The 27,883-nt window shown below is 34.7% G+C and overlaps 1 long non-coding RNA gene across 5 annotated transcripts in view; it reads right to left on the bottom strand.

The window, feature by feature from the left end:
* The window catches only part of LOC131052378 (uncharacterized), a 70,224-nt gene that overhangs the window by 29,502 nt on the left and 12,839 nt on the right, over positions 1 to 27,883 (bottom strand). Inside the window, exons 4-5 of one of the 5 annotated variants that reach the window (XR_009358833.1) lie at positions 21,267 to 21,395; positions 20,862 to 21,113 (exon numbers count right to left, since the gene is read on the bottom strand). The exons of 3 other annotated variants lie outside the window; for them this stretch is intronic. This is a non-coding gene — a long non-coding RNA (uncharacterized LOC131052378). Of the gene's footprint in view, positions 1 to 20,861; positions 21,114 to 21,266; positions 21,396 to 27,883 lie in introns of those variants that run through there. One more of the 5 variants, XR_009358834.1, reaches the window with a different exon arrangement.

Here is a 27,883-nt window from a genome sequence, read left to right as displayed (position 1 = left end):
GAAAGACATGGGGAAATTCACCATCAAGATAAATTGCATCCTTGTCCTCTTAATACACTTATTGGGAATCCATCTAAAGGAAAGACATATACAAAGGAAATTTCAATTTCATCTGATAAACCTATCTTTATTAATTCATCTTTTCTTCTAACACAAGAACGTGAATTAAAAATTACTTTAGAGAAACATACTGAAGCATTTGATTGGAAGTATAAGGATATGAGAGGAATACACCCTTCTATTTGTACACATCATATTTATACAAAAGATGTTAAACCTGTAAGACAAGGACAAAGGAGAGTCAATCCACCCTTAAGGGACTTTGTTAAACTGGAAATAGAAAAATTATTGCAAGTAGGGTTTATCTATCCAATTTCAGATAGCTATTGGGTTTCCCCATTGGTTATTGTACCCAGAAAACTGGTAAGTGGTGTGTTTGTGTAGATTATAGAGAATTGAATAAAGCCACTAAGAAGGATTATTTCCCTCTACCATTCATTGATCAAGTGTTGGATAACCTAGTTGGGAATAATTATTTCTCTTTCTTAGATGGTTTTAGTGGATGCAATCAGATACAAGTGGCTCCTAAGGATCAAGTCAAGACACCATTCGCACGTCCTTGGGGGATTTATGCATACAGAGTCTTACCATTTGGACTTTGTAATGTGCCATCAACTTTTCAAAGAGTTTTGTTCGCTATCTTTGCAGATTTAACTACTTCATGTGTTGAGGTGTACGTGGATGATTTTGCAGTGCATGAAAAGACATTTTATGAAGCACTGGTAAGTTTGGATAAGGTATTGCAAAGATGCAAGGATCATATATTATCATTAAATCATGAAAAATATGCTCTTATGATGACAAAAGGAATTGTTCTAGGACATCATAATTCTAAAGAGGGCATTAAAGTTGATCCAAAGAAGGTGGAATTCATTCAACAAATTGAAGTTCCAAAACTCAAACTAATGTACAAAGTTTTCTTAGACAACAAGGCTATTACAAAAGATTTATTGAAGCATTAAGTAAAATTGCAGAACCATTGTTTACATTGCTAAAAAAGAATTCTAAATTTTTATGGACAACTGATTGCCAGAAATAATTCGAAGCTATCAAGTATACCTTGACTACCTCTCCTATAATCAAGGGACCTATTTGGGGAGAACCATTTCATATACATACAGATGTGTCCAACTTGGATATTAAAGTGGTATTAGGACAAAAAAATGAGAATGGAGCAATGCATGCTATCTATTATGTCAGTAAAACCTTGAGTCCCATAGAGAGGAATTATACAACAACTAGGAAAGAATTTTTAGTTGTTTTATACGCAAGCAATAACTTTAGACATTATATTACCTGTTACAATGTGTTTATCCACATTGACCATGCAATCATTCGGTATTTGATGAAGAAAGCTATTGTAGGTGGTCGCATAATAAGATGGTTGTTACTTTTGCAAGAATTTGATATTACCATAGTGGATAAACCAGGTAAAGTTAATTTTGTTGCTTATTTTCTCTCAAGAATGGTTTTGCAAGGGAATAATGAACTAGTGAATGATGCATTTCCAGATGAGCACTTGTTTGCTATTTCAGTGCAATCACCTTCGTTTGCTGATATTGCAAATTATCTTGTAAGAGGGAAGTGCCCAAATCATTTAAGTCCTAAGTAGAAGAAAATATTAATTCATGAAAGTTCTAGATTTCAATGGATAGATGGTCTTCTATTCAAAATATTTCCTAATCATGTTCTTCGCAGGTGTGTACAAGAAATTGATGTTTATGACATTATACATGCATGTCATAATGAGCCAGAAGGAGGACATTATTCAGTAATCAGAACAATTCAGAAGATCCTAGGTGTAGGCTACTTTTGGCCTTCCATGACTAAAGATGTTTCATTTTATGTGAAACATTGTATGAGTGTTAGCACATGGGGAGACCGAAAACAAAAATGGAGATGCCACTTCAACCACAAATAGTCCTAGAACCATTTGAAAAATGGGGAATTGACATCGTGGAACCTGATCCTCCTTGCAAAGGATATTAGTATATTTTGGTCTGTACAGGTTATGTTACAAAATGGGTTGAAGTGAACGCATTACCAACAACAAGAGAAGACAAAGTAGTTGATTTCATATACAAACACATTCTTCAAAGAATTGGTGCACCTAGAGAGATAGTATGTGATCAAGAATCGAAGTTCATGTCCACCATGATGGAAGCCTTTATGCACAAGTACAAAATGGCACACACGAAGTCTTCACCGTACCACCCACAAGAAAATGGACAAGTGGAGGTTACCAATCATGAATTGGAGAACATAGTTACAAAACTGTTTCTTTTTAGGAAATTAGATTGGTCAGATAGATTAAATAAAGCAGTATGGGCTTACAATACAACCTAGAAAACTACAACAGGATTCTCTCCATATGAATTAGTATATAAAAAGACCCTTGTTATGCCAATTGAGTTTGAATTGCAGACATTGAGAACAACTCTAGAAGTTGGAATTAGTCTGTCTGAAGCAGAAAAGATGAGGATTCTATAATTGAATAGACTAGATGAAATGAGGATGGAAGCTTTACAACATACAAAGATGATTCAGAATTAGAGGAAGATATGGCATGACAAGCATATTGTTTCCAGACAATTTAAGAAAGGAGATTGGGCACTATTGTTTGATTCTCAGTTTCAAGAGTTTAAGAGAAAATTTCATACAAGATGGTTGGGACCATATTAGATAGATCAAGTTTTTGACAATGATGTAGTCTAGCTAGTGCCTATTAATAGAAAAAGAAGGACTATGTTGGTTAATGGTCATCAACTCAAATTATATCATAAACCAACATCTAAAGAAGAATTCCTCTAAGAGTTGCAATCCAAAATTGAACATTTCATCATGGAAGACATCACTTCTTTGGTAAAATTCTATTCTAAATGATTCCAACAAGAAGATAGAATAAAGAAGGTAAATTGAAAACCAACAATGGCGGTTTACCTTCCAAAAAAAAATGGGGATGATTGAAAACCAAAAATGGGGTGGATTGAAAACCAGAAATGGCAATTCATAGCTAAGGGAAAAGTTAAAAACGAGAAATGGCGGCTTTTCTCCGATCAACTACAGTTTGCTCTTGATGACTCCTAATGGTTCTCAATTATTCAGAAATAAGTTTTGTGTCATATTCATGTTCCTATAGCTCCTGATTGTTCATGAAGCATAAATCTTATTTACAAGAAGAATTGTCTCATTATTTAATGCTTATTTAGTCCATGCAGATAGAGCTCTGATTAATTCTTGATCAACTTGTCGGTTTATTATCGATGAAGTTGATACTTATGCTCCATATGGCTCCTAATCGATATGTCACTTTGTCCTTTTCTCAAAATGGTCAGTCGTACATGATAGTTCATAATTGAGATGCATTAATCAATTCTCTATGGAAGATCATGACGAATATGCATTAAGTAAGTAAAAAGGTATACATTCGTTACAAATATTATTTTCTAATTTTGTAGATATAAGGGAGAAGTGATGAATTTTGCTTGAATAAATATCTTCGCTGGCTTATTTCAAACAATAATAATATAAGTTTTAAGTATTAAGGAGGAGAAATAAGGGATAAATTTGGCTGACGTAATCTATTATTTCAAATTTTAAAAAGTAATGATCAAGTTTTAGAAAGTAATGATGAAATTTTAAAAGTAATGATTACAGTGATAAAGTACACATGTTAAGGTCGCCGCCAACTCAACAAATCCGGAACAAAGTATAGAGTGAAGGCGAGCAGATCATGCAGAATGAGTATGAAATTAATAAACCAATGTGTGTACAATTAATTGATATTTGAGATAAATGTTTTATCTCAAATTGGAAATTAACTCATTATTTGTTTTGAAAAGTAAGGTCAAAGTTGCAGAGTTGAAGACAAAGTTTTCTGAATTAAGGTGAAAATGGGAAACAAAAGAATAACAAAGCCGAAAATTTTTAGTCTAGACCCAAAAACAAAGAGATTGCTAGAACAGGTGGGTTAGCCAAAATTCATTAAAATGTATGAGGGATTTGAACTTGGAATAGTCGAAGAGTTTGTGAAAAAAAATCATGTATACATTACCCGAGTGGGTGGAGAAGTGATAGAAGTAACAACCTAGGTCACTAGTGAAATATCAGGCATTCCTGCTGATGGGGAATCGGTAAACAAGGGCCACATTAATTTTTATGAGGTAATTAATGCATTTCATGAAGGAAATGAGAGTCTGTCTGAGTTTCAGATACACAAGGGTAGCATGAAAGGTGTGAACAAAAGCAGTTTAGACGAGCCATGGAAAACTATAGTACTCTAGCTCATGAAGTTCTTCACTTGCGAGGTACAATATGACACTATGTTGGGCCCAAGCATGCGACTTCTGGTTTACATGAGGTATGCAAACACCAAGCCAAAGGCTAGGGTAAACCTCTCGACTTTCTTATTTTCACAAATTTCTTCAATGATATCTAGGGTAAAGGATCAAGGTAGTTGAATTAAGTATCATAGTTTGATTCACCTCTTTGTTAAGCATCACTTTTTAAAGAAGGAATTTGGAAAGGAAAAATGGCTAGAGTTTTTGTCTTTACCTATCAAGAAAAACACAAAGAGGGGACCAATAACAAAAAGGGTAAAAATGGAAAAAGGGGAACCCTCACAAAAGACAAAATTATTACTCGTAGCTCTATTATAAGGGTAAAGTTGAAGAAAAGGGGAACCGATGAGCCCAAAACCTCAAGAGTTACTCGTAGCTCTATTAGAAGGGTAAAGTTGAAGAAAAGGTGGATGAAAAACCTGATTCTCTTGCTGCCACCCATTTAGCTCATGATGCCCCTGTGTCAAACCCTAGTGAACCCATTCAACAAACCCCTATGCAAACCCCTCATGCCTCTCCATTTGTTGAAGTTCAACCTCCTGTATAAATTATGCCATATGTGTCAATTTAGCCTAGTCAACTAGTTGTTGATAATTTGCCACCAAAAGAACCAAAATTGAAAAAAAAAACCTAAAAAATTTTCACCTAAGATCATTACAATTGATGATGAATCCTCGGATGATTCTAGGATGCAATAATTACCTCAGTCTTCCACACCTTTAGGAGTTGATACTAAAATTTTGGAATCTTCTAAAGGAATTGAGATTACTCAAAACTAGTCGTCTCCTTCCCATAACTTGGAAATCCCATTACCTTCATCCCCTCCACAATTTTCTAGAAGAGAAGGTAAAGAAATTTTGGTTGAGGAAGAAATTCCTCAGACAACAGACAAGGGAAGAAGAGAAGAGGATGAAAAATTATTGAAGGTAATGATATTGTCCAAATTAGAAACAAAGCTTTTTGAAACTAACAAGAAAATAAGGTTTCTAGAAGAAAATATTAGGCAAAAAGAAGAAGAAATAAAGAAGGCCACCTTGGAAACTAAGCAAATACAAAAACAATCTGAAATGAAAGAAGAAAATTGGAGAAAAAGGATGGAAGAAACAAAAGAAGCATTGCATCAAGCCACTGCTCAAGCATTACAAAATGAAGAAGAAATAAGGAGGTTAAGAGAAGAGTTGGCAAGGAAACAACAAAAAATCAGAAGTCAGAGAGCACCAACTCATGTTCAAGGCACTTCAACTTCCTTTGCTATTCCCTAGGAACTTTCCTTGGTTGTTGAAAAACGTAAACAAGAAAATGAAGAGTTGTCAAAACAACTAGAAGAAGTGAAAGAATAGAGGGATAAATCCATTCAATGAGTAGAGAAAGTGACAAATCTATCATCAACTCTATTGGCAATGAGAAAACCCTCTAGGGTATATGTTGTGTTTCTCAAAGAGAGATTTATTCAGTGGAATATTAACCAACTAGTACTAGGGAGGAAAATAGAATATGATGATGATGATGACTTCCTTGAGGACTTTTATAGGAGTCATCCTATTTAGTTGAACCAAATGTGCAAATATTTATTTGCATGGTTTCCTCCTAGGCCATTATTACCAATCCTTTCTAAACATTTTTGTCGGTGAAATTAAAACCAAGGTATTCGTCTCTTTGTTGCGAAATCAAGTAGAGTGTGAAGATAGGCTAAACCAATATAGAGAACAACAAAATAGGTTGGGAATTACCATAAGAGATGAAACTCCCAATTCCTCAACATACAGATCCAAGTTCATCTCCATTTCCCGACTTAAGAAGGTGCAACCAACCTATCAAAGGAACCTCACTACAAGTATCAAAAAATTTAGAGATGTGAAGAATCAATTGCCTTATAAAGCCCTCCAAGCATCCAGAGTAAGGTATAATACTATAAAAGTTTAGCTTCACAAGAGAGAACCCATTTCTCCTAGTAATATTACTTGGAGCTTAAATAGAGCAAGGTTAGTCATCAGGATTATTGAAGATCAAGAAAAAAATTGGGTTGGGATGAGATTTACGCCTCCATTGATAATCATGTCAACACCTCAGTTAAATGCACCCAGTAACTTTGCAGGGACAACTTTGAGAGAATGGACTTATGCCATTGAACAGTGGAATGGATATGTTCCTCCTAGACCATACCATTGATATAATTTCAACCGTTTAGACCTAGTCCTTTGTATTGAGAGATACAACTGAGATATTCTAGATCAAACATGAGGACATGGTTCATAGTAGAAATGGGAGGAAATGATGAGCATTAATGATGTTACTTTTAATTATACTTTCTACTTAAAATTGATATAATGCATGAAAAGAGTAAATTTGGATGCATTATATTTGTCGCTGGGCATATATATATATATCTGTGTGTGTGTGTGTGTGTGTGTGTGTACATACACACACACATATATTTCTAATATATAAAATTTTCAATAAGCTACTTATATATTAAATTTGGGCTTTCCCATTAAGTATTTGTTGAACAGTAAATAAGGAAGTATATTAGAAACAATATCTTGTGATTAAATGTTACACTTTTATCTTATTAATATGGATGAATGGACGAATGTTCAAAATGATTGCCTTTGTGTTATGTTAAGTCTTCTCCAGTTTAGTTTTTACTTGTTACTCGGTTTTAAGCGGGTTACTTTGCATTTGAATCAAAATGAGGATATGTATAAATATCTCATTGCTTTCTTGTGAAAGCTAGCTAGTTAGTCACATTATCTATAACTTAGCCAACAGTTTAGAGTCTCATATTTTGTAATCTGCAAACTTGTTCTACTTCCTTTTGGAAGTTTCTTTCAATGAATATTTGAAGTTGATCCAACAAATATTTGTGCTACAGATCCCACCAGAGGAAGAGTAGGGCCCACTCGACCGAAGATAGGTGATCTTTGTTTAAATTTAATTTGTGTTCTATGCATTGATCATTACATTCTATTTTGTTCAATTGTGATGAGTTTAAGTAGATGAAATTGACTGCAAAAGAAATCATAGTTATTCATTTTCATGCTGAAGTACCTTAGTGAAAGGATGTAGTGTTAAAAATCTTAGTTTTGTAGTTTTGCTTAATTTCATTCGGTCATGTATTTTGCTTTCATAGTAACTGATGGAGATGATGGGATTTGGAATTAAGATTGGAACAAAGATTTGATCAGAGTGAATCATGAAATTTAGTTGTTTCAAATGTTTGTTAGAATAGGTTTTGAATTTTGCAAGTGTAAAATAGATTATGTTTCTTGCAAAGCATAAAATAGACTTTGTTTCATGCAAATTTAAAATAGATTTACTTTTCAACATATAACTTAGAATTTGAATTCATAGGAAATTAAAGTTTGTTTTAATTTTAAAGTAGATAATTTCATGAATGAGTCTTGATCATGTCCTGTTTAACTCTTGATACAAGAGCCAAAATCTTCCTTAGGTTAGGTCCAGCTTCTTTAACATAGACTTGTAGAACATCTTTAGACTTTGAATTTAGTCATAGAAAAGAGATCTTGAAAGCTCCTGACGGAGCATGACCGAACCTAAGTCATTGTTTTATGATGCAAAAAACCCCCAACTTTAACCAAACCCTTATCGCAGATAGCTTTAAGACTCACTCGGTTTGATATTAAAAAAAATTAAAAATGGTACAAGTTGTAACATCAACGACCTTGCCCACCACTTCCGAGTTCTAACACTTACTACAAGTGGATGTATCAGTACATTCACATCATTAGGGGAAATAAGAAGCAAATTTAGTGGGGCAAGCAGATTGTGGAAGCTTTGTGTGAGCAATTAACCAAGGTGCCCACCACCTTGAAATTTATATGACTTCATATCTTGTTTATGCAGCCACCTCAATGAGGCATTTTCTAGGTTTATCTACCATAGGTGATAAGAGCTAGGTTACTATTTTTAAGTACTTCACCCAGTTAACTCTCAAGGAGAGTTTACATGATTTTAGGAGAGTCAATATTGCTTTCTTCTCCCACTATATGTGCTTGTTTGATAAAAATCTTCAAATCAAGAGAGGTGTGAGATGAGGCCTGGAAAGTAGTAAGTGAATATGGTTGTATTTTCTTACAATTTCCTACATTTACATATATCAGGATTGGATTCTTTGATGGAGAGCCCTTTATTCTTCCAAGGTATCTGTCAGATAAAATCATCCTTATGGAGATGGCTCACCAAATGATTTGAATCCATGAGCATCAATCTTGAGCTCATAAGACATGTATCAAGTTCTCCATTACCGTAGGGAGATACTCCATCAACTCTATCTACAAGGCTCGTGCCATGGAGGAAGAAATGAGGAGAGTGACCAAGAAATTCTTCAAGGCTAGGAAATATTTTGATTATAGGGGCATGAAGAATAAGATAAAGAAGAACTACACTCATGTTCACCAGATTGAAGATGTATGGATTGATTGTAGAATTGAAGAGGACATCGAAAGACTTGATTGTTGTCGCCTGACGGTTGAGCAAATTGAGAATTTTGATCTTGTTGATGTTCTTGAGAATCTTGAGGAGGATGGAGACATCCTAGATCCTATGTATGAGAAGAACAAAGTTGTCGGATCACCTTTGCCTCTTATCTAGTGGTCTCAAAAGGAGAATACTTCAATCAAAGCTAGATTCCAAAAAATCCTTGATAATACCAGTGTTTGGTTGAATATGCATGATGTTCAATTGAAGCCTTTTCAAACTGAATCATTTGAAGATGATACTATAGGGCCTAAGGGAGATAATTTTGAATTGAGGACAAAAATTAGATAGGATCCTATGGCTTTTAAACGTCTAAAAATAAAGTTCATAGTTGGGAAAGGTAAGAATCAAGGTGAGTCTTATGATCAAGGGACACAAACTCATGATGAGGTTAATGAATAGGATGAAGACAATGATGGAAAAGAAGAAGAAGAGGATGAACCTGAAAATGAATAGGAAAAAGAGGAAGAAGAATTTGATGAGGAGGGATTACCTAAAATCCCAAGTACTTCCCACTCTCAAGAAATGCATGAAGGTATTCCTCCTATATCATGTGATGTTATAGGTACCACTTCAGTTCCAATTTCTAAAATTGTTCCTTTAGGTTCTATTGTTTCATTTTCATCACAAGCTCCCAAAATTCTTATCATTCCTTCCACATCCACTAGTGAATCTGCCCTTGATACACCTCGCGACAATCTTGATACTGTATTCCTCCCCAATTTGTCCGAGGTTAATTCTTCCATGTTGGAAGATTTTGATAAATTTATGTCAGAAGCCCAAGTTCCTCCTAGGGTATTTATTGCTCCAAATCCATCTGCCATTATCACCTCTACCCCATCAATTGTTACAACTATTATTCAAACTCAGGAGTTGGCAACACAAGTGTTGACTGCGAGAGTTAAGGATGATAAATTTCTACCACCATGGCTAATATATAACACTCCTAAGAAAAAGAAGCAAGCCATCTCTTGAGATGACTTTGATTTCAGTCAGTTGGTGCCCGTTAAGCCCAAGGGTACAAAGAAGGCCAAAACAATATCCAATGTGAAGGTAGACAAATCAAAGCACAAATATGTCGAAATGGCAATTCCTCCTTCAAACACTTATTTGAATAAAGTGCAACCCTCTGATTATATTATATTGTTAAAGAGTAGAGGCAATTGTTGGTTTTTGAACTTTATGTGATATTTAAACTTTTGTTAATAGAATTACAAATTAGTTAATGTGATATCATCTTCAAGACTTTGTGCTTCATTTTTTGTGTTTTCAAGATAAAAGTTAGCTGAAATATAGTAAGATAGCACCTCAAAGACTTTGTGCTTTATGTGCCATCTAAGAAAATGAAACCTTAACTTGAAGAATTTGAGCTTTATATTATAGATTTAGAGAAATATTATCGCAATTTATAATAAGGAATCAAATTAAAGACTCTGTGATTTGCTTTGATTTTCATAGTTAACACATTGGGCTACATAAGAATTTATAAAAGGTTGATAAGATAGCGGTGAGTTTTGTGACTTTGAGCTTAAGCACTCTTTCTCATCCCGGAGAAGCAACGAAGAACTTTTGGCCTTTATAGAAACTCCACTTCTTAGTTTATCCATATTTTGATCGTTCTTGCATTCTAAGTTAATTTGTAATTGTGAAATTGTAGGAATTATTGCTACTCTATATTGTAAATTCTTTCCTAAAAAGAGAGAGAAGACAATAACATCTATCCTGAAAAAGAGGATAGGATAATGCATCACCCAAGTTAGATTAGAAGTTGAAACTTGTATCTTGTTTTAGAAAAGTAGAGTAGTGAATTGAAAGGGGGAGCCTTCCCTTAGAAATTAGGAGAGATTTAATCTCATTCGTTGTGGTTGAAACCACAATTTTGTAAACTCTCCCAGTTTGCAAAATTTTTAACCAATAGTTTTTTGGCAACTCTACTAGGGAGCATACGCAATCAAGTACTTCTTTTTTATTACAACAGTCTAGTTCTCTTGTTTTTGGTATCTATATATTTCATTATTTCTTCTTGTGTTAAGTTTCAAAGGTTGTTAATTTGTCTGATCAAAGTTACACTCATGGAAGACGGAATCAAGGTTTTGTTGATCTTGTTTTCGAGTTGTTACAAAAGAACAATTTTGATTGTTTTACTTCCAAAATAGTTTCTCCTTTGCAACGTAAAAGAATTTATCCTCTTACAAGTGAAAGATCGCCCATTCTTAGTGAAGTGTCTAGTGCTTAAATATTTTTTGTAATATCACAAGTTCAAAGGTTTGTGATACCTCTATATCAACCTTTACAACCAGTTTCAATAGCGGTTCAAGGACCTTGGGGTCAAAATTTTGGCCCTCTTAACTTGACTCCACCTCTGCATCCCCTTCTACAAGGTTCATGAAAGAACATTCCTAAGTTTTTCAGAGATAGAAAACAACATCCTAATGAATATATTGCAAAGTTTAACATTGCATGTTGAGACAATGCAAGGTGCTGCAACTGATTAGTTCTACCATTTGGCACCTCAGACTATTAATTCTTGGGATACTCTCAAAACTTAGTTTGAGGCACGCTTCAAACCAACAGAAGATTCTTATGCTATTTTGGCTCAATTAACTTCCATGAAGAAGGAACCACATGAACCTATGAGATATTTCGTGGCTAAGTTCAACAAACTGAAAAATAGAATTCTTAACGATTCTCAACCAACTGCAGAAAATATCAAATATTTCTTTGTGAATGCTCAACTATCGAAAGTTAGCTTCTTGTTAAGAAGAATGTCGCCTGCTAATTTGGCAGTTGTGCAAGCTCAAGCGGTGGAAACTGAAGATCACTTGATTCTCATAGGAAAGATCAAGAAAGAACCTAACAAGGCTAAAGTAAGTTTGTCTATTCTAGAAACTTCTAGTTCTCCTTGTTCTAATACCACTAATCCTATGTTACAGAGGCTTGTAAATGAAGTGCTTGCCTTGAAGAAACAAATTTGACAAACATCTTACCTTTGCTCCATATAAAGATATTCCATAGAGAACTTATCCGAATAATACCAGTAATTATGTTGCGAAGAACCAAGCTAAATTACCTGCACCTCCAGAGAGGTTGGATCTTGAAGCTCTGTCTTCTAACTCAGCAGTGGGATTCTTTGAAGCAGTGATTTTCAATCTTCTCAGGAAGATGTTGCAGCTCTTTTCCAAGAGAATGATGAAGAAGTTGTTGGTGACTCTACAATTAGTTACATGCATTTTGAAGAATCTCCAGAGGTGGTTGATGCCAGTATAAATGTAGTTCTCACCCATTCTCATAATCAACCTGATTATTCCAAAAATGATGAGGCAAAGAAGAAGGATACTCCTCATTTGTCGATTAAAATTACAAAGAGGGGAACTCATCTTCCTATTTTGCCAAAAAGTACTCTGAGTGATAACCAAGTAAGTACTCCTACTCAACCTCCCGTTGTTTCAAATGTATCAAAGACCTGTGTCAATAATCCCAAATCCCGTGATATATCTTTATCTATTTTTTCAAGTACATATCAGCCCTATGATATAATTGACCATGCAAAAAAGACTAAGATCCATATGTTAGAGGTTGAATATCTACAATCTAATCCTAATCAATTTCATAGGTTGGTCAAATTCGTAAATGATAGAGATTGTCAGCCTACTGTGAATTCTTCCCAAAATAATCTTGTGTTTTATGAGCCTAGGAACATTCCCAATAACCTTGTCACCATTCCTTCATCAGTGACCAGAAAAATAGATCCTTTCTATATTTCTTTTTTTAATAAATGGTTTCAAGTTAAGTACTTGTGTTATTGATTCTGGAGCCTTAAAATGTGTTATGCCTCTCAAGGTAGCTAATGCACTCAGTTTGACATTGACTAAAACTTTCGATCATTGTTATTCCATGGAGAACAAGCAAGTTCCTCTTGTGGGGCAAATCAAGGAAGCAAAATTTGCATTCGTGTCCTTACCTGAAAAAAAATCAAAATGATCGTTCTAGTTGTTGACGTTCCTGCTTCATATGGTATGTTGTTAGGACATAACTTTTGTAAAGATGTAGGTAGTGAGCTACATATGAACATGACTCAAGCTAAAATTCCAGTTAAGGGACTTATGCAAAAGCTCATTCCTAAAAGAGAAACCAAGTACACACAGTGGAGAAATCAGATGATCCTCATGCTCAAATTTTGTTCGAGTTTGCAAGTACGGGAAGCTACTATCTACACATAGATGAAGTTTTTAAATTTGTTAAGGATTGGGTAGAAGTTTCAAAATCAGAGGCATCTGAATTATCCTATAATGATGATAGTGCAAGGTCTAGTTCTTTATGCATATCAGATTCTGATAGGTTTGTTGATGCATGTGAAGATCAAGAATAAAAAATGGGTTCTTCTTCTAAGCCATTTATCATCATTGAAAAAGGTGAAAGTTCTTCTCTTAAAGGTGAAATTCCTAGATATATCCATGAGTCCTATTGATGATACTCCCAATGATGTCTAGACCTTGGAATTTGATGGTAGTTGCACCTCAGTTGGTTACGGTGTAGATGCAGTTCTCATTTCTCCTCAAGGATAAGTTTTCTCTTATTCCTTCAAGTTGCAGTTTACTATACTAATAACACGGTTGAGTATGAGTTGTTGTTGTTGGATATGGAAGTTGCACAAAAGAGGGGAATTAAAACTATTCATGCATAAGGTGATGTCGAGCTAGTAGTGTGTCAAGTGAGAAATATTTATCAAACAAGATATGATAAGCTTAAGCATTATCATAACCTTGTATGGGATAATATTGAAGGATTTGATGCTTTCTATATTTTTGTGGTTCCAAGGGATTTTAATGATTGGGTGGATTCCCTAGTTGCCTCTGCCACTCTTTTGATTCCAAGGGATTTCAATTATTTGTATTTGTTATGAAACACGCAGGTTTTAACAAACTATGGTGGTTAGAAAAAATAAGTTTAAAGTTGATCTCAAAAGTGATTTTTTAAAAAAGTGTTTTGTTTGCATGTCAATATCATGTCTATAGATTGGTTTTATAGAAGCAATATTTTTGTTCTGGATTGGAGAGAGCTTGAATAAAGAAGAATTTGTTTTTGTTATAGATTAGTGTTAATTTGCAGTGCAAAATGTCTTTTTGCCAAATAGATCTTACATTTTGAATTTGTATTGTCGACCTTAACCTATTGCATATCGTCCGTTCATAGATGCCCGAATCACTTCACTTACAAATCTGGTGATGCCAAGTGAGTCTTCTAATACAATAGAACAACTTAGTTTCTTCATTCTTCTTAGTCACTAAACTGGGAGATGCTACATACATATAAGTTTCTTGATTCTTCTTTTCATTGTCATTATAGAGCTGATAATTAAACCTATGAGCATGGCATATACCTTGACAACACTAACTAAAAGAAGTTATGAGCACACCTTTTACTCAAGCCAAACTTAATTAACTGACTAAAAGGGTCTTGCTCCAGCTTCTAGTGCAATTTTAAAACCAAATAAAGAACAGATTCTTGAAAGTGCTTCTATCATGGACAAACTCCAGACAGTAGAGCCATTAAGTGGTGTTTTACATTGAGACATTCTCCAAAAGTGGTCCCTTTAGATTTGAGTCCATCTGAAAACAAATCTTCAAGAGAGCCAGAGTCTCCTCCATTACCTCCACCACCTCTTTCACCATCCCTAGCATCATCTCTCATTGTCTGCAACTTCGAAGAAAAATTTTCACCTCGCAAAATTGTTATAACTGTTCTCAAATTCAAACAGTTTTCTTTGTGATGTTTTATTGGTTTGTTTGTGGTAGTTGTAAAATGTATGAATCTTTCGGCATCCTAAATTTCATTTTCTAGATTGGAGATTACTTTCGTTTTCATTTTTACTTGGTACATTATGTTGACTAATTTATGGCTTGAATGCTGCTACTGATGGACTATGCTTTGCTGATGCTCTTTTGCCTTGGAACAAACCTCTGACATTGATCTTTGTCCTCTTTGATCTCTAGGAGACTTTGCTCTTTTCAGCAATGACCTTTTTTCCCATGAATCTTTGGCTCTTCTTACTGCACACTGGCCAAGGCTAATAAGGACTACTCCTAACTGTATTTTCTCCTTCTTGCCTGCCTTATCTAGGTCTGCTCCTTAGGAAAAGACTCTCATTTGACTATGCATCTTCCTTTGTTCATTTCCCTGAGTTGTCAGGACTGTATTTGGTTGCTATTTAGTCTCACAAAAGCATTCCAATGTTTGTCAACACATTGTCAACAATTAGTATTTTTTATTGCTCTTTGACTATGTCAATGGTTATCATACTTTCTTAGGGACTGGCAATACTCTTTACTAGTTGTCACTATCCTTGGATAGGGTTTATGATAATGATATGAAGAACTATGGAGTGTCTTCTTACATTGTAGTGATCTTGTGTGAGGGTTGCAACAAACACTAAACATGTTCTTAATGCATTCTTCGTTGAGACAAGGGTTTTGTGTTTGGTTGTGACTGATTTTGACTATCATTTGATGCACTATTCTTTATGATCTAGGTCTGCAATATTTGTCTTTTTGGATTTGTTACAATACTTGTATTATTACCATTGATGCCTTTTGTGCCTTGGGAATGCAAATCTCCTTTGTATTTTTCATCCAATATTCCTTACGTCCTAAGATCACTTTGTTATTGAATGCTGCAAAATTCATCTCTACCCTTCTGTACTGTGAACACAAATCACTGCTATGCAGTCACTGTATTTGCAGGGGTGTCTTCTCAACTTTTGAAAGCCTACCATATATTTTTTAGCCCTCATCTTCCTTGCATGACTGTATACTCATTGCTCTTACTATCTGGAACTAGGGTACCTTGACTAAAAAGTTATTTCATGCTTTTGAGGTTATGATATCTTATGACTTCAACAATAGCTAACGACACTGCACCTTCTTGTTGTTGTTATCTTTGATGCATGCATTCATTGCCTTCTGACAAGGATTTCTTTGTTTTTTGCTTTGATGATCCTCCAAATGATTCCTTTTGTTTTAAATCTAACCTCCACTTATATGAGCTTTTGAAATAAGTTTGAACGCCATTCAAAAAACAAAAAAAGACTAACACAAGATCCATGCAGGTTCATTCACATACACATATGCCCATCCCTAAAAGACTCCTAGATACAAATATTGAAAAGATTTTGATGCAAACTCTAAAAGTTCATTTTTTTCCTTTCAAACCTATTTTCATCTTGGGGGAAAAGAAATAGGTAACAATGTTTTTTTGGTTTGTTTGTGGTAGTTGTAAAATGTATGAATCTTTCAGCATCCTAAATTTCATTTTTTGGGTTATCATTTTTTACTTGCTATATTATATTGACTAATTTATGTTTGAATTGGTATGACAGGGTGGCAGACATGTTGCAACCAAGAAATTGCAGTCTAATGAGAAGGATCTTGAGCAGCTTTTTGAATTAGTTGTTTTTCATCATGGTGTATTCAAATCAGCAAGAGATGGAATTAGGCTTGCATTATTTCTTTAGTTATGTTTTGGTCAAGCATTTTGACCTGATGGCATTGTAACATGTACAAATATAACGTTTAATAGAAAAATTATTCCTAGAGGTCATGTTTTTTGAGAACTTAAAGAATCGTCAATAGGCCAAATCCATTCTTTAAGGTTTGTGTCTCATTTTCTTGCCATTCTCATTGATGTTAAATTTCACAATTTCGAAAATAAATTTATCATTTACACCCTCCCTATAAAACATTTATAACATAGGTGTACAAAGGATAATCACAAATATTCCTTACAAAAGCAAAATTTACTCACTTTATGAATGCAATTCACGCTACATAACTATGCCACTAAAATTTAAAAAATGGCAATCGGATAATTAACATTATTGTAAATGATTGGAAACTAATCATGAATTACCCTTAAAATATCATTAAAAGAGCATCATGAATTCACTTTACTAATGCAACATGCATAACTAAAATATGTATTTTGACTCGTAATACATTAACACTATTTCATTTTCCATAACTAACAACAAATCATAAAATACGACAACTTAACCATCACATTTAAGTTGCGTATTTAAAACTATGTAAATAATTTGTTATAAATAAAATAAAACATTTGTTGTGTTGTCTTGTTTGGTTTGTGTTGTCTTGTGTGGTTTGTGTTGTGTTGTTTTGTTTTGTGGTTGTGTTAGGTCAATTAAGGGAGGCCAAACAAGCTTCTACCTTCACGTGGTTGGCCTTGTTAGTAGAGAATGTTTGAATAAATATTCTCGAAGCTAAGAGAAGCTTATGTGTAAATATTTTCATTTTAAATAAATAATATTTCATAAATTTAAGGTAATTAATTGCATGTTGAAATTCTCTAAAAAGAAAATAGCAATTCCAAAGTTAAAGTCAATAATATTTTTTAAACTAGAAATATATATATGTTTTCAAGATGATAAAATATTGGGCTTCTTTCTTTAAATTGTTTGGTATTTTTTTGGAGCTTGTTTTAAACGAAGTAGAATAATCTAATTCTAAGCATTATTACTGTTTAGGGTTTAGGGTTAGGGTATCATGAGTAGGGTTAGGGTTATGATATTTAGGGTTTCGGGTTCGGATTTAGAGTTTATGGGTTAGGTTAGGGTTCGAGTTTAGGGTTTAGTATTTGGATTTAGGGTTGAGGTTTGGGATTTGTGGGCTTAAAGTTTGAATTTAGGGTTTAGGATTTAGGATTCATCTTTAGGGTTTAGGGTTTGATTTTATGGGTACGAATTTAGGGTGGTTTAGGGTTTGGGGTTTGGATTTACAGTTTAGGATACGTGTTTAGGGTTTAGGGTTCAAACGGATGAAACCCTAAACTCGTCCAACACTAAACCCCAAACAAACTATAATCCTAACCCTAAACCCTAAACCCAAAATACAAAGGAGATTTGCATTCCCAAGGCACAAAAAGGCATCAATGGTAACAATACAAGGATTGTAGCAATGCCAAAATGACAATTATTGCATACCTGAATCATAAAGAATAGTGCATCAAACGTCAGTCAAAATCAGTCATAGTCAAACACAAAACCCTTGTCTTAGCGAAGTTTGCATTAAGAGCATGTTTAGGCCAATCTATTGAGATCATGGATAGCAACCTTAGGGTACAAGACAAAGTTTAAATAGCAAAAGAATCAATTTGGGAATCCTTTTGATGAGGATTACGTGTATGACAGTCAGGAGCTTTTAAAGACTTATAGATTTGAGGACACTATCACCATAAATTTTTGGTTCAGTATCAAAGCCTTCAGTGTAGTCCCAACAGTCAAACAATAATGAAGAGAAGTATTAATGACAGCGAGTTCATCAACTGTTAAGGCAATGAACAAAGGATTGGAATAGTAAACTACAGTAAGATGGCATTAGCCCTCAACAAGCCTAATACTAGTCATGAATGATAGACTCGGAGCATCAAAGTTTAAAAGGTAGCAGCAGAAAGGAAGTAAAGATAAAGATCTAAGTGTCTTTAAATTGTTTTGTATTTTTTTGGAGCTTGTTTAGGGTTTAGGGTTAGGGTATCATGAGTAGGGTTAGGGTTACGATATTTAGGGCTGTTCAGCTTAGGGTTGGAGCTTAGGGTTTAAGGTTACGAGTTCGGATTTAGGGTTTATGGGTTACGTTAGGGTTCGAGTTTAAGGTTTAGCGTTTGGATTTAGGGTTTAGGTTTGGTGTTCGTGGGTTTATAATTTAAATTTAGGGTTTAGGATTTAGGATTCATCTTTAGGGTTTAGGGTTTGATTTTATGGGTACAAATTTAGGGTGGTTTAGGGTACGTGTTTAAGGTTTAGGGTTCAAAAGGTTGAAACCCTAAATCCAAACCATAAACCCTAAAACCAAACTTTAAACTCGTCCAACACTAAACCCCAAACCAACTATAATCCTAACCCTAAACCCAAAAATTTGAACTGTAAACCCTAAACCCAAAAATTTGAACCATAAACCCTAAACCCAAACCCTAAATTTTAAAACCTAAACCTACCTAAATTGAACCCATAAATCCCCAAACCATAAACCCAAACCCTTAAACACCTTAAATCTAAACCCTAACCCTAAAATGAACCCTAAACACGAATCCTAATTCCTAAACCTTAATAAACTAACCCTAAATTCGAACCCTAAACACCCTAAACCCAAAACTTGAACCCTAAACTCGCCCAACACTAAATCCCAAACCAACTATAATCCTAACCATAAACCCTAAACCCAAAAATTTGAACTGTTAATCATAAATCCAAACCCTAAACCCAAACCCTAAATCCTACCTGAAGCCCCAAACCCTAACCCTTAAACACCCTAAATCCAAACCCTAAAAATGAACCCTGAACCCTTAACCCTAACCCTAAACTCGTCCAACACTAAACCCCAAACCAAGTATAATCCCAACCCTAAACCCAAAAATTTGAATCGTAAACCATAAATACAAACCCTAAACCCAAACCCTAAATCGTAAACCCTAAAACCTACCTCAAGACCCAAACCCTAACCCTAACCCTTAAACACCCTAAATCCAAACCCTAAACTTGAACCCTAAATCCAAAAAACTGAAACCCTAAAGTCAAACCCTACTATAATCTAAATCTTAAATTCGAACTCTAAAACCTAAAACCCTAAATCTCTTAACCTTAAACACTAAAATTTCAATCCCTAAACCTTAAAACATTAAACCCTAAACAATAATCCTAACACCCTTAACCACAATCCTAACCCTAAAACTTAATTATAATCATAACCCTAAACCCTAAACAATAACAATAATAAACCCTAAATTCTACCTGAAGCCCCAAACCCTAACCCTTAAACAACCTAAATCCAAACCCTAACCCTAACCCTAAAAATGAACCCTGAACCCTAAACATGAATCCTAAACCTTAACCCTAAACTCATCCAACACTAAACCCCAAACCAACTATAATCCCAACCCTAAACCCAAAAATTTGAATCGTAAACCATAAATCCAAACCCTAAAACCTACCTCAAGCCCCAAACCCTAACCCTAAAACCTAAACCCTAACCCTTAAACATCCTAAATCCAAACCCTTACCCTAACCCTAAAATGAACCCTAAACCCTAAACCCAAACCCACCCTAAAACCTAAGCCTTAAAAAACCCTAACCCTAAATCCAAAAAACCGAAACCCTAAACCTTAAAGTCGAACCCTAAACTATAATCTAAATCTTAAATTCCAACCCTAAAACCCAAGACCCTAAATCTCTTAACCTTAAACCCTAAAATTTGAATCCCTAAACCTTAAAACATTAAACCCTAAACAATAATCCTAACCCTAAAACTTAATTATAATCATAACCCTAACCCTAAACCCTAAATCCTAACCATAAACAATAATAATGCTTAGATTTATGTTTTGCTTGGGGTTAAAATTAGTATACTTAGTTTGAAAAAACATATCATATATGTTTCAAGTTGAAAAAATATTATTTACTTTACCTTTGCAACCACGATTTTCTTTTTACTTTGAGAGTATTATTTAAAATGAAAATATTTACACATAATGTTCTCTTAGCTTCGAAAATATTTATTCAAACATTCTCTACTAACAAGGCCAACCACGTGAAGGTAGAAGCTTGTTTCGCCTCCGCTAATTGACCTAAAACAACCAAGAAACAACACAACACAAAACACCACAAACCAAACCACGCAAAACAACACAAACCACACAAGACAAGATAAGACAACACAACACAACACAACAATAATGTTAATTATCTGCTTGCCATTTTAAACGATTCATAAAACATTTGAGGGGGTAATGATAGATTTATTTTTGAAATTGTGAAATTTAACTTCAATGCTGAAATCAAAAGTAATAAATGCTTAAATAAAAATTAAACTAATAAAAAAAATGCAAAAAAAATGAGACAAACCTTAAAGAATGGCTTTGGCCTATTGACCATTCTTTAAGCTATCGAAAAACACGACCTCAAGGAATAACAATGGCCAGTGACTATTCCCTTTAGTCCAATCCAATAATTTTTTAATTAAACATTATATTTGTACATTTTACAATGCTATCAAGTCAAAATGCTTGACCAAAACATAACTTAAGAAATAATGCAAGCCTAATTCAATCTCTTGTTGTTTTGAATACACCATAATGAAAAACAACTAATTCAAAAGGCTGCTCAGGATCCTTCTTATCATCCTGCAGTTTTTTGGCTGCAACATGTCTACCACCCTGTCATACCAATTCAACCATAAATTAGTCAACATAATGTAGCAAGTAAAAATGATAATGGAAGTAATCTCCAATCCAGAAAATGAAATTTAGGATGCTGATAGATTCATACATTTTACAACTACCACAAACAAACCAAAAAAACATTGTTACCTATTTTTTGCCCCCAAGTTAAAAATAGGTTTTGAAAGAAAAAAATGAACTTTTAGAGTTAGCATCAAAATCTTTTCAAATATTTGTATCTTGGAGTTTTTAGAGATATGAGCATATGTCAATGTGAACCTGCATGGATCATCAAAGCACAAAACAGAGAAAGCCTTGTCAGAAGGCAGTGAACACATGCATCAGAGATAACAACAACAAGAAGGTGCAGTATCATGAACTATTATTACAGTCATAAGATATCACAGCCTCAAAAGCATGAAATGACTTTTCTAGTTCCAGATAGTGAAAGCAATGAGTATACGGTCAGGCAAGGAAGATAGATATAGCAGGCTTTCAAAAGTTGACAAGACACCCCTGCAAATACAGTGACTGCATAGCAGTGATTTGTGTTCAGTGTACAAAACGGCAGAGATGAATTTTGCAGCATTTAGTGACAAATTGATCTGAGCACATAAGGAACAGTGGATGAAAAATACAAAGGATATTTGCATTCCCAAGGCACAAAAAGGCATCAATGGTAACGATACAAGGACTGTAGCAGTGCCAAAATGACAAATATTGCAGACCTGAATCATAAAGAACAGTACATCAAACGTCAGTCAAAATCACTCACAGTCAAACACAAAACCCTTGTCTCAGCAAAGAATGCATTAAGAATATGTTTAGGCCAGTCTATTGAGATCATGGATAGCAGGCTTAAGGTACAAGACAAAGTTTAAATAGAAAAAGAATCAATTTGGCAGTCCCTTTGATGAGGATTACAAGTATGACAGTCAGGAGCTTTCAAAGACATATAGATTTGAGGACACTATCACCATAAATTTTTGGTTCAGTATCAAAGCCTTCAGTGTAGTCACAACAATCAAAGAATAATGAAGAGAAGTATTAATGACAGTGAGTTCATCAACTGTTAAGGCAATGAACAGAGGATTGGAATTGTAAACTACAGTAAGATGGCATTAGCCCTCAACAAGCCTAATACCAGTCATGAATGATAGAATCAGAGCATCAAAGTTTAAAAGGTAGCAGCACAAAGGAAGGAAAGATACAGATCTAAGTGTCCAGAGCCAATCAAAAAATGAAAACCCAGTCATATAGCAGCCTCATGACAATGATTGATAAAAAACATTAAATAGTGTTAGTACAAAGAAAGGGAACAGTTTAGTGTTTGTTGTAGCCCTCACACAAGCTCATTACAGTTTAAGAAGACATTCCATAGTTCTTCATATCATTGTCATAAACCCTATCCAACGATAGTGACAAATAGTAAAGAGCATTACCAGTCCCTAAGCAAGTATGATAGCAGCACAAAGGAAGGAAAGATACAGATCTAAGTGTCCGGGGCCAATCAAAAAATGAAAACCCAGTCATATAGCAGCCTCATGACAATGATTGATAAAAAACATCAAATAGTGTTAGTATCAAAGAAAGGGAACAGTTTAGTGTTTGTTGCAGCCCTCACACAAGCTCATTACAGTTTAAGAAGACATTCCATAGTTCTTCATATCATTGTCATAAACCCTATCCAACGATAGTGACAAATACTAAAGAGCATTACCAGTCCCTAAGCGAGTATGATAGCCATTGACACAGTCAAAGAGCAGTAACAAATACCAATTGTAGACAATGTGTTAGAAAAACATTGGAATGCTTTTGTGAGACCAAATAGCAACCAAATACAGTCCTGACAACGCAGGGAAATGAACAAAGAAAGATGCACAGTCAAATAAGACTCTTTTCCTAAGGAGCAAACCTAGATAAGGCAGACAAGAAGCAGAAAATATAGTTAGGAGCAGTCCTTATTGGCCAGTGTGCAGTAAGAAGAGCCAAAGGTTCATGGGAAAAAAAGGTCATTGCTAAAAAGAGCAAAGTCTGCTAGAGATCAGAGAGGACAAAGATCACTGACAGAGGTCTGTCCCAAGGCAAAAGAGCATCAGCAAAGCATAGTCCATGAGTAGCAGCATTCAAGCATAAATTAGTCAACATAATGTAGCAAGTAAAAATGATAATTCAAGTAATCTCCAATTCAGAAAATGATAATTCAAGAAATTTTTTCTTCAAAGTTGCAGACAATAATTGATGATGTTGGGGATGGTGAAAGAGGTGGTGGAGGTAATGGAGGAGACTGGCTCTCTTGAAGATCCGTTCTCGGATGGACTCAAATCTAAAAGGACCACTTTTGGAGAATGTCTCAATGTAAAACATCACTTAAAGGCTTTAAGTCTGAAGATTGTTCATGATAGAAGTACTTTCAAGAATCTGCTCTTTACTTGGCTTTACCATTGCAATGGAAGATGTAGCAGGACCCTTTTAGTCAGTTAATTAAGTTTGGCTTGAATAAAAGGTCTGCTCATAACTTTAGTTAGTGTTGTCAGGGTATATGTCATGCTCATAGGTTACCTATCAGCCCTATAATGACAATGAAAAGTAACTGGTTCTAGTTAAGAGGAATCAAGAAACTAATATGTATATAGCATCTCGGAGTTTAGTGACTAAGAAAGATGAAGAAACTAAGTTGTTCTATTGTATTAGAAGACTCACTTGGCATCCCCAGATTTGTAAGTGAAGTGATTCAGGCATCTATTAACAGACAATATCTACTAGGTTCAGGTCGACAATACAAATTCAAAATCTAAGATCTATAGCAAAAATATTGCTTCTATAAAACCAATCTATAGACATGATATTGACATGCAAACAAAACACTATTTTTTAAAAGATTACTTTTAAGATCAACCGTAAACTCTTTTTTTCTAACCACCATAGTTTGTTAAAACCTGTGTGTTTCATAACAAATACAAAACATGAACATGATCCAAGGTAGCATGAGCCAAGGTTAATCACACAAATGGTTGTGAAAATAATTTTTCCTGATAAAACAATAGTAGCCACCTAATAAATTTTCAAAACATTCCAAACATCTCAATACTAAATGATATGATCTAAATGATATCAATCAACATAAAAGATGCTAGGGAAATTAGTCGGATCGTTCTACATTTTTGCCAATTTGGTCAATTTCCAAACCTGGTTAGCTTATTTGCTGATGAATTACAAATTTCTTAGCAATAGGCCTATTGGGTGTAAATTGATTGAACAAGTTGTCTGGTAACTCTTTTGTGCACACATAAGAACCTAACCAAAAACTTGCTACCACTGTAACTAAGCTTCTTGCTCCCTCTGAATTCGGTAACGTTTTTGCAAGATTTCATTCAAGCCTATTCTTTTATCATCTAAAGGTGACTAGAGCCAGTGGAATTAGAGATAAAACAGTTAGAATTGTTTATGAGCTTAGGTTTTGGTATTTTCATGCTAAAATTTGAACAAGTAGATTCATTTTACAAAATGCAACTGTTACCTATTTTTCAAGTATCTAGGAGAAAATTAGCCTACACAGGTTTGGAGCTCATAATGAAGTTTTAAAAGGTTTTAAACATTTTAAAGATGGCAAAAATTTACCTTCAAATTTTAGCCTACATAGGCAACTGTTACCTATTTTTCAAGTATCTAGGAGAAAAATAGCCTACACAGGTTTGGAGCTCATAATGAAGTTTTAAAAGGTTTTAAACTTTTTAAAGATGGCAAAAATTTAACTTCAAATTTTAGCCTACACAGGTTTGGAGCTCATAATGAAGTTTTAAAAGGTTTTAAACTATTTAAAGATGGCAAAAATTTACCTCCAAAGCCTTAGATCATTGAAGTCAAGCTAAAGGTCACATTTAAATAAAGGAGTAGATAATGTTTTGGATTTATTTATATCGTATTTGAGAAGGTTCACAAAAAACACTCTCCACATTGAAATAAAGATCAAAGAAATTAATTTCAAATTAGGTGAAATTGGAATTTCAAGATAAAAGTTGTCCATGTAGCATGAAGTTGAAAAAATTCAGTCTTAAGCTTTGGAGGGAAACAAAGCTTTTAAAAGAAATAAAGCTTTACAAGCTGCATGAGTTAAGTTAGGGTTTTTCCTTAACATGAGCTTGAATAAATATTCATGAACGCTGGATTTCTGGAGTTTCTCTTGCTGATACAGACCCATAATGGTCACCATAATGATCAGATCTCCAGCAATAACTTAAAGAGAGAAACCCATGTTTGAACCTGATGTATACTCTCAGTTATGAAAAGTTCACTCAAATGCATCAGTAGTTTGAGGTGTCATTAACAATTTATTCTTAGAGATTGGATGGGATGGAGTCAGGTTCATGCAGGGCACGTGGGATATATCTTCTTGAATCCACATCAAGTCCATGAAAAAGCCATGTAGAGAATAAAAGGTCAGTTCCACCTTTCTAAAACCCTCTCTTTGCCATTCATAAATGGGAGGTTCATTTTTTCATGCCTACAAGAAGATTTCTATTATTTCGTATGCTAAAAATAAGGTTGCTTCGACAAGTTAGAAGTTAATGAAGAGTGCATACAATATAAGCAAATACAGTCCTTAATGGTGAGAAATCCAACAAATCTTTGGCAAGGAATTGACAAAGCAAAATAAAGGAAGATTTCATCGTTTCAAAGTTAGACATATACCCTATGAAGGCTTATATGAGTAGCATGATGTATAGAGTACCATGAAAGACAATATCCTGTTGCATACAAAGGACAGCCACCAAAAGGCTAAATAGCAGTCAAAGGATGCATGCATAAAGACAGCAAAGATGGATATCACTGTCCACAATAGCCAAGAGAGAGCCTTTGACAGCCTAGAAGAGCAGCACCTTAAACCAAAGATGGAAAGACTCTCAAAATATAATGACTGTCCTAATATCAAATCAAAGATGAATCTCATAAATATATGCCATGGCAACCAAATCAGTTGAAAGGGCAAATACAGTGGTAAAGGTATGAAGGGTGCACAGTGATCTCTGCATAATAACAGACTTAGCCCTAAGTCTGAGACAACTCATAGTGCAAGGTTTAAGCAAAGGAGAAATGGGTGTAGAAACACAAGAAAATAAGCATGGTAGTCATAAGCCCATGAACAGAGCAGTCACAGCCATGGAGAGCATGACAATCACAGTTAAATTCATCAAACAAAAGCTAGGCCCTTACAAGGATATAATCACAGTGTGATAATGTCAAATCTTCACCAAAGAAACTCAAGACCTGGTGGGTTCTCCATAGGCCTTCATAAGAATACAGGTCTAAACATGATCAGTAAACACAATGATATGACAGAAGCAGCCATGAGGATCACTGTAACAGTACATAGAAGACCATCCATGCATGAAAGTGAACATGTTGACAGACAAAATAATGTGAACGCCTACAACAAAGAGCTTTTTCGTGAACATTGAACATTGATGCATGGATTAATGATGTTGTCAAAGCAACAATATGACAGATTTTGCACCCTAAGAGGCCTAGTTGTTGTATTGAAGGCCATTAATAATGTTATGTCATGTTGTACAAGAAGCATAAATACTCAACGAATATAAAGTATGGGCAACTGTGAAAATAACTTTGATTTAGCAGTCATGAGGTGTAAAAGTTGTAGGCACAGTTATCTCATCACTGTCAAAACAGGGATAGCGGGCCAATACAAGATCAAGACAAGAGTTTTAAATTCAAGGCATTCGTTACTTCATAGTAAGAACAGAGCAAATTCAAAGAAAGCCAGAGTTTATATAACAGCAGGCAAGGGCATGAACTGGTTCCATGTCACAGTTCTAGAAAGGATTCAAACCTGGAGATAAAAGTTGGGTAAAGAAAACCAAATGCAATTACAGTGATCAGTACAGATAGATAGCAGTCCTAGGGCCTGACAAGCAGTAAGGAGCAACTTCAAGCATCCCAGAAATAGAGTTACAAAGTGTATCAATAAGGAATGGTGAGCAGCCCATTTAGAGTAGCAAGTCTTCTTAGAGTACAGCCATTTAGCAGTTAAAGGCATAATGGGGTTAAGGCAGTAAGAGTTTCTGGAAAATATGAGGTGCAAGGCTAGGTTGCAGCATCTAAAAAATGCAACATTACAATCATACCCAAGATAATGACAAATCATAGTCATTATTGGATTCAAAAGAAGCCACAACCATGAGATGAACAAATGCAGATCAGAGGTCTTTATGAAGGTCTCGCAAGCAGAGCCTCATGAAGAGATAGTTCCCAGCATGCATCCACATCAAGGACACAGTCACAAAGATAGTCAAAGACATGAGAAGATTATAGCCATAAAGGGATCATCCACAATGACAAAGCCCATTCAACAAAGACTGTGGCGAATAAAATGGACTGTCATCATTAAACTACAAAGGCAAGATTAAAAGCACCTAGCATAGAGACTATGAAGACTGTCATCAACAAAAGAGTAGTAATGGCAATGCCAGCATTAGAGCTAAGAGGGCATGTGAACAGTCAAAGAAGCAAGGTTGGTGTTTCCCAAAAACTTAATGACAGTCCTAGTAAGTATAACAGTCACAGACACATAAGATCAATGGATAGTTACAGTGAAAAAAGTTCTCAATGGTCTACAATGGCAGTTCCTACAATGATGACTGTCCAATAACAATGAAAATAACTATTATAACATGTATAAAGCAGTTTTATATTGTAGAACAGATCTCCCAAAGATAGACCAATCATGAGACAGTAGTGATTAAACAGTC

Source organism: Cryptomeria japonica, chromosome 9 (genome assembly GCF_030272615.1).
Source record: "Cryptomeria japonica chromosome 9, Sugi_1.0, whole genome shotgun sequence".
NCBI lineage: Eukaryota > Viridiplantae > Streptophyta > Pinopsida > Cupressales > Cupressaceae > Cryptomeria > Cryptomeria japonica.
The sequence above is the reverse complement of the archived record's forward strand: the minus strand, read 5'-3'. Positions and strand labels throughout refer to the sequence as shown.